Here is an 8,076-nt window from a genome sequence, read left to right on the forward strand (position 1 = left end):
TAAAATGTTTTCTAGATCTTACTGTCTCTCCTGTTTAGTAAAGTGATTTGACGCTTCTGCTCTTCAGCAATAACGTGAATGTACACGAATTCAAGAAACAGCTGTTTTCAGTATCACAGAAAAAATTATTTGAAACTAGCATGAGGATACTGAGAAGCTGCTTCTTGAGTTATCATGCTGAATATTGAATTTGTGTTATGTCAAAGTGTAAAACTGTTTCATTATAGTATTAAGAGGGAGATGTTTATTTAGCAGAGATATTGAGATTGTGTGTATGAAATCCCTGTTATAAAAGGCAGCTTATTTCTGTTTTTTAAAGGTAAAGAGAGTTCTTGAAAAATTGTATGAGAATAAGAAAATTGCAAGTGCTACCCACAACATATATGCATACAGGTGAGAGATGAATAGTGATTTTTTTTTTTCAATGTTCTTTGACAAATGACTGCAGGACATGAGAAAAATAAAATCCATCAAAGAAATTCCTTGCTGTTAAATGTTTATGGGTTTAGGTTGCCTATTTGTATGGTAAAGGTTTTAGGCTTTGTTTGAATTTGAGGTCAAGAAAGTAGAATGTATAGTAGGAAACATGTTAAGGTAATAAAGTAGCATTAGGAATAAAAAAAGACTAAAAGTGTATTTGAGCATGTGTTGTTATACTTTGTATAGTAGGTATGAGCATGGTAATCCTCCATTGTCCTGTACTTAATGTATTTTTATTTGGGCAAAGTAACTTTGTTTTTCCTCCAACCTTATATTTAGAAACAGATAAAAAATTTTAGTTGAAATAAGAGTTGAAACTGAAAGCCTGATGCTGACATTTGGCATATGAAATTACAGCTGAAATACGAGAAACTTCAGGGAAAATGAGAAACAGGTAAAAATGAGTTTGGCAATAGTCTGTCTCTGGCAACTTTTGTGAACATGGTTTGTGTGAAATGAATTGGTCTCAGTCCAGATAGTGATGTAGGTTTTCTGAGGAATGTAAGTGACAGTAAAGGGAGCCCCTTTTATTACTGAAAAACCATGTATAGACACTGATCCATTCACACACATCCTAGTGTGATCCTAATTAAACACAAAAGGAGAGCAAGTGAAATCTTACTTTACCAAAAAGTCTACCTAAGTAAAAGGTTTCTGTGAAGAGGGGATTTCTGTTGTTGCTGATGGTCATGTGTCTTCTTTCACTCATGCTATCTAAATACACTTCAGAAATGCAACAGAAACTTACTTATTGCTTCATATTTGTCATTTATTACCAGAAGCCTCTTTGTCACTGTATCACATGTGTATTCACTAAGTTCGGAAGTTATGAAATCAATCGGTAGCAAACAGTAGACCTCTGAGCATTACTTCTGGAAAGTTAGTCCCAGGCAGCTGTCCTTTATATGAAACAATACACCCTGAACTTTCCTGGACTGCCACCTGAGGAAGGAGATGACATGGAGAATCTGAAGGCAGATCTCAGTACTTGTTTCATGCTGCTACTGAATTACAGACCTAACTAATCAGTCATAATATTTTTGTCCAAGTTCTTCCAGCTTTTGGGTGTATACCGTGATTTGAACCTGTATCTGATAGAGTTGGCTTCAGCTAGGTGTAATTATTAGGCTAAAAACACAAGGATTTTTCTTATTAGGGACTTCATACTGGCAATGAGTCTGGAGTTAACTTGAGGTCGCTAAAGTCAGTGTAAAAGCTTCTCAAATCTTGTTCTACTCCACAGATTAATATCTGTGGTTTACCCTAAGCCTCATCCTGTTTTCATGTAAATGTCCATAGTAGAAAAGTAGAATTGTTACACATGTGTATGGAAGATCTGAGACTTCATAATCATGTCAAAATGTTAGTTGGTTGACATTTTTTGAATCTATTCTATGCTAATTTTAAAAATTTTCTTTCTTTTTTTTTCTTTTTAAGAATATACTGTGAAGATAAGCAGACATTCTTACAGGATTGTGAAGATGATGGGGAGACAGCAGCAGGTGGACATCTTCTTCATCTTATGCAGGTTATAGAAATTAATCTTTGACTTCTGGCAGTCTTGAACAGATTTTAAAAATCACTACAATGTAAATAAAATTGTAGAAGATTATTTTAATTCTTGGTCTTCTCTTAGCCAAATAGCTGATTACTTTCCTAAAGGTGAAAGAAAAAACACACTGTTGCATGCATGTAAATTGGGATTTCCAAGTCTTGGATCATAGAAACAAGTAGTGTTTCATGAGTGGTAGTAATAGTTTGAACAGTTTGAAAGAAAATTAAATATTGATTTCTGTGCTTACTATGTAGTGTAAAGTATATAGACAATGAAGACTGGAAGAAGATGATTGACAGTGTAATCACTGATCTGTGCACAGCATTTTCATTCAGTTTCCTCAAATATTCATAATAAAAAGACACATTTGAACTTGCAGAGTAGAGCTTCAAATGCAAAAGGTAGTGGGAATGAAGGAGTTAGGTTGTTTTGATCATTTAATCCATTTCTTTGTGCTGTTTGCAGTTCTGGGTCCTTAGCCCTCATGCTGACATATTTTAGTTTTCAAGTGTTGAAATAATATTCCCTCAGCTAAGTTGCTACTAAATGTAAATCGATAAATTTTGATTCACTGGTATGATGCAAGCCCTAGTAAAACTACAAATGAAATATCATAACTACAGGGGGCAGCTGGGTACGTCTGATGCAGTGCCTCAAGTTGGTAAGCTATATCAGCGCACTAATTACTGTTTTTAATTTTGATTTTTTAGATTGATGTCCACTTCAAAACAAGGGTTTTCTTTTCTTGTCCTTTGCTTGTTTGTGTATTCTGTTGCTTAGTGTGTTATAATCTTATTTCTGGAGACTGTTTTAAAGCTTTTTTTTTTTTTTTTATTTCAAAGCTTTCTTTTTTTTTCTGGAAAAAAAAATGGTGGCAATATTTTGACATTTTTCATTTTGAATTTTTTTAAACTTTCTAACTAACTCAAACTTGACTTAGGAAGGAAAACTTACCACATACATTTGCATATATCACATACAACAATGCTTTCACTCTTACTTTAATAAAAGTAATGTAAAGAAACAACTTTGCAGTTACTGTCCATCAATTTGTTCTGAGCTTACCAGCTTTTTCTCAGCATGTTAATGTATACTTTTGGAAGTTGTAGAAGTCTGTGTCTATGCACTTAACATTCCATAAAAATACAGTTTAGAAAGTGACGTGAAGCTTCCCCTTTCAAATGTGAATGTGTCTAAATCATCTCTCTCCATCTGTAGTCCCAGTTGCTGGGAATATTTTTGTTTTGGAAGAGTAGTGATGTAGGGATCAGAGAAGTGTAATTTTCTCCCATAGGAAAAGATCAAAATAGTTTATGGGCTGATTTCTAGATGTTCATAGGTCTTGTAGTTTTTCTGTTATAAACATTTATGACATATGATATGGGCAGTAAAATTAGGTGGTTTAATACACTTATTGTGGCTATAATTACAGTTCTTCTTTTGCAATAGAAATCTTACCTTGTTTTGGATAAACCTAGCACTTCAGTCAAGATAGCATTTTCCGTTTACAAGAAACTGTATTTTAGATTAACTCTTCTGAACTTAGAGTTAAAAAAATTCCCAACTATGTTTGGCAACCTGTTTACTGTGAACAGTTGCTATGCATAGACTTTATTGCTGATGTGTAAATGTGGAATAGAAAATACATATCACAAAACCTGCCCCAATCCTTCTTTCTTTTTTTTACATTATCCTTTTCATTTTAAAATTCTAAGAACATACCTGTTTTCACAAACAATGATAGAATCTTCTAATAGTATTGTTAAGATTAGTCAAATATATATATTTTTCTCTTTAATGGAGATGAAGAATGATTGTTAACATGCTTTATTGATAGTTATCTCTTAAGGGATTTTTCTCACTTCCACCAAACTACCCTGATAATCTGGCAGACTACAGTGTTTTCGCTCAGCCTTATGCAAATGAAATGGTGTTTGCTCTGGCTGGCTCCAAGCCATCTGTATGTGTTAGCATATTGCACAGGACTTGAGAGAAAGCTGTTTATAAGTGGAGAACTTCCACAGAGATTTTGGATGCCTTCATTTGAGGGACAGATCTAGGATCATGGTCACTAATCATGCAAGACTAATTTGAGCAAAAAATGCTAACTGATGATAGTCACTACACGATTCCATGCAGTAATGTATATGTTATTTTTTGACAAGGTGTATGTTTCTCTCTGATGCTTAGTTGGTGTTCCGTGTGCAACTAGTGTTTGCTGATGATGGGGAGATCTCGAGGACAGAGTTACTGCAAGGCGGAATAAGTTCTAGTTTTTAAGTCTAGTCAAATCACATTTAGACTTTGTGAAAAGTAAAGCTGTTGAGGGCCTTCCATGTTTCTTGCCTTCAGTTGCAGTAAAAGAAATAACCACTTCTCTTTAACTGTCTATTTGATTTTTGTTACAGTCTTAAAGCTATATAAAGTCCTTTAATTCCTTTCCATCCTAATTATTAATGCAATAATTTCATGTTGTGTCAACATATATGCCTTTTTGAATTCAGAAAGCAACTACTCGGTTGTACGGGGCTAAGACACAAACCTGGAAAATGCAGAGGTTTTTATGTATTATCCAGGTGCTGTTGCTAAGTCCCGCACATGGCAACAGTACTAGCTAATGGCAGTTTAGGTATTCATATGTATAATGTCTGTCCCCTGGCTGTTATTAGCCTCATCCACCAACACTGCCAAAAATGTGGATAGACAATCTGTTTAGTGACAGAGGTTCTCTGGAAATAATAGTTCATCATATCAAAGAATAATAAATGTAACTCAGTAATTTTCCCTTTAAGTAATGCCTGAAGCTTTTGACACATGGATGAGCAACCGTAGCGCACATGAGATAACTTTGCACCCTTTCTGAGGGATATATTGACTCATTTTACTTTGAATTTACCATTGGGTAGGAGCTTGGAGAAGGAAACTTACCACAGCTGCTGACTTGTCATTAGTTTTTACCATCTGATAATGTATGTGTGACACAGACCTGACTGTAACTTCTTAAAAATGCAAGATAGTAGACTTTTTCTGTGTTTAAAATGGGTGTCAACAGTAAAACTAGTTCATGTGAAAAATAACAAGTTTTCTTTCTTTCTTTTTGCTTTAAAAAAAAAAAAACAAACAGATTTTGAACGTCCACAGTGTGTTAGTTGTGGTATCCCGCTGGTACGGAGGTATTCTCTTAGGACCAGATCGTTTTAAACATATAAATAATTGTGCAAGAAATATACTTGTGGAATACAACTACGTACATTCAGTGGTAAGTTTCTGCCACTTAGAATGAAGGCATTTGTATGTGGACGTGTGTAAATTATCACTGTTAGATGAAGCCAGAAGAAAATTACTACTTCCTGTGTCATCTTCTGGTTGCTTTGATGCATGGTAGTATGCATGGGATCAGTGCAAAAACGCCCAAAGAACTTCCAAAGAAGTTAGTGACCTGGTTTGTAAGTGTGAGGAGTGTGATAGAAGGGTGGCAGCAGTTGAGGACATTGGTCCAGAACACAAATTTGCGGGTTGGGGGAGGATGGGAAGGGGAGGTGCCTCTTTCTGTGTGTTCAGAACACTGGCAGCTGCTGTTTCTCATGCTCACCTGGGCCCCCAGTTCTAGTGTGTCGGCAGATTGAGTCTGGGAATCACTGTAGCTAGTACGCGTTTTAAAAAGTGAAAACTTTATTAAACCCAAGTAACTTTTCGGAATCACAGATGATAAACACTATTTAAAAAACATCTAGACTAGGAGAAGTTAAATTAACATTTACTGTTCTAGAAAAGATTAAGGGAAAATGTTTCAAAGGTACTCAACTCAAGAAATAAAGTTCTAAATGTCTTTAAATGGCATTTTACTTCTTAAGGGGCTTAGGTCATTTACTCATCCAATATTTTTGTTTTTCCAACATTTCTTCATCCTCAGAATAGTATGTCTATCTATAGATATGTCTATATACTTTGTAGTGTGTAATTTCTAACAATAGAAAGTTTAAGACAGTAAGAAATAATTACTAGTGGGTACTTGAAAAAGTATGTAACTGTCAGTTTTCTTTTTTATGTGCAAGTATCTAAGATTGCTGTGTCTGAAAGCTGAGTGTTCTTCCCCATTCTTCCTGCTGCACTTTTCAGTTATTTGCTTTTTGCATTTTAGAGGTACTTGAATATATTGATTTACCTTCTTGGCAGTTTATCAATGTACTTATTTGAATGTGTTGCTCGTAAAATGAACAGAAGCTCTAAGAAGATTTTTAACCATTTACCCTCAAGAGAAGGTTTAGTATCAAAAACTACTTACTTCCTTTTTTAAACAAATTAAATCAGACTGTATTGTTTCACTGTGTATTAACAAATGTGTTTTGTCACAAGTGTCCATCAGAAAAATAACAGATGGAACTTATGGTTATTATTATTGTAGTACTACAGATGCGGCTCTTGGAAAAAACATTATTTTAGCTAAGTCTCTTCATAATAGCAGAGTTCAAACATCATGTTAGGGTCTGTTTCCCTCCCATGTGTAAGAGGTAGAAGGGAGAAGATGAAAATATCCCAGGTTCTGTCAGATGTAGTGGCAGATTCATTCACCATTTTGAGCAGTTCTTGCAGTGAATGCCTACTGAAGAAAAATCTTGTTTTTCGGAATTGTCAGACTGAGTAAGCTGTACTTTACAATGTTGATCCAGCAAGACTGGCAAAATTTCGTTTTTCTGAGTGTAGGCTTGGTTCACTTAGGGAAGAGGTTTTAATTGTACTGATAAAGCCACATCCACACTAGAAGCAGTTTTGCAGTCTAGTGTAGAAGTATTCCTTGACTGGGAATGGCTTAGATTATTTTTACATTATATACTTCTGTTGGCATAGCTATGTCTATAATTTTATCGTTGCTGAAGGCAGAAGTTTTTAAATAGCAAGATAAGCAGACAAATTATCATAGAATTGTAGAACGGTTTGGGTTGGAAAGGACCTTAAAGGTCATCAAGTTCCAACCCCCCTGCCAAGGGCAGGGATACCTCCCACTAGCCCAGGTTGCTCAAAGCCTCATCCAGCCTGGTCTTGAACACCTCCAGGGATGGGGCATCCACAGCTTCCCTGGGCAACCTGTTCCAGTGTCTCACCACCCTCACAGCGAAAAATTTCTTCCTAATATCTGCTCTAACAATTCAAATCTTTTGCAAATCCCAGTGAACTATGAACACTGTTCATATTAAATATCATTCTCGTGGGTGACCTTGAGAGAATACTTACAGTATATAAGAATGTTGATTAAGTTTTGAAATGTTTTTGTTTTTTTTTTTCAGGAAGAATCGCCTAAACAAGCAGGAAAGAGCAAAAAAATAAGGAAGGAGAACAAGAAGAGAACAGAACACTAATTTATTTTTAAAAGCTGTAAAAGATTTTGCACATATTTATACAAACAAAACATGGACATTCTTGCCTTATCCAATACAACAGACATTTTGTATTCAAAAGAGAATTCAGTAAAGCTATACATATATTTTCATCTTGTTCTGTGTTTTCTTCCGCTACTGTGAAGTAGAGCTTAAACACATTATTTCTGTATTCTTATACATTTCAGCTCCTTGCTTTGAGGGCATTGTAACATCTGAAACCATTTATCCGTCTTGCCCCCTCCCACCCAACAATGGTTGACTAATTTAAAATGTGGTTTACTTATCTTCTCCCTTCCTGGGTTGGAACTCAAACACTTGTGTTAGAACTTGAGTTCCCTAGTTTGTTGTGTTGAGGGTGAGACTGGAGTCATTTATAGACCAGGTCACTTATGAAGTTTTAGATTTTCTATACCTAAAATGAAAGTGTGTGACCCAGTGCTGTATGGCCTTGGAGAGCCTGGTCCTGCCTATGCAGTTCTTGGTCATGTTAGATAGGGCCTGCCTGGTGACATAAGAAAGACTGAACATAGGCAATGAACTAAGAAATTTAAAGAAATTGCTTCAAAATTTCTGTGAGTATCATGTGAGTGTCAAGACTCAAGGAGCCTGTTGAAAAGCTGAGGATTAAGTGTTGTATAATTAAAGGAACAGGTGGTTTCGACA

The 8,076-nt window shown here is 35.4% G+C and overlaps 1 long non-coding RNA gene across 1 annotated transcript; it reads left to right on the plus strand.

The window, feature by feature from the left end:
- The first annotated feature begins 319 nt into the window (after positions 1 to 319).
- On the plus strand, positions 320 to 7,521 carry LOC104463014. Its single transcript, XR_727562.1, has 4 exons — positions 320 to 393; positions 1,918 to 2,008; positions 5,160 to 5,294; positions 7,321 to 7,521. It is a non-coding gene; the product is annotated as an uncharacterized LOC104463014 (long non-coding RNA).
- The last annotated feature ends 555 nt before the right edge of the window (positions 7,522 to 8,076 follow it).

The sequence above is a fragment of the Pterocles gutturalis genome, unplaced genomic scaffold (assembly GCF_000699245.1).
Source record: "Pterocles gutturalis isolate BGI_N339 unplaced genomic scaffold, ASM69924v1 scaffold12397, whole genome shotgun sequence".
Classification (NCBI taxonomy): Eukaryota; Metazoa; Chordata; class Aves; order Pterocliformes; family Pteroclidae; genus Pterocles; species Pterocles gutturalis.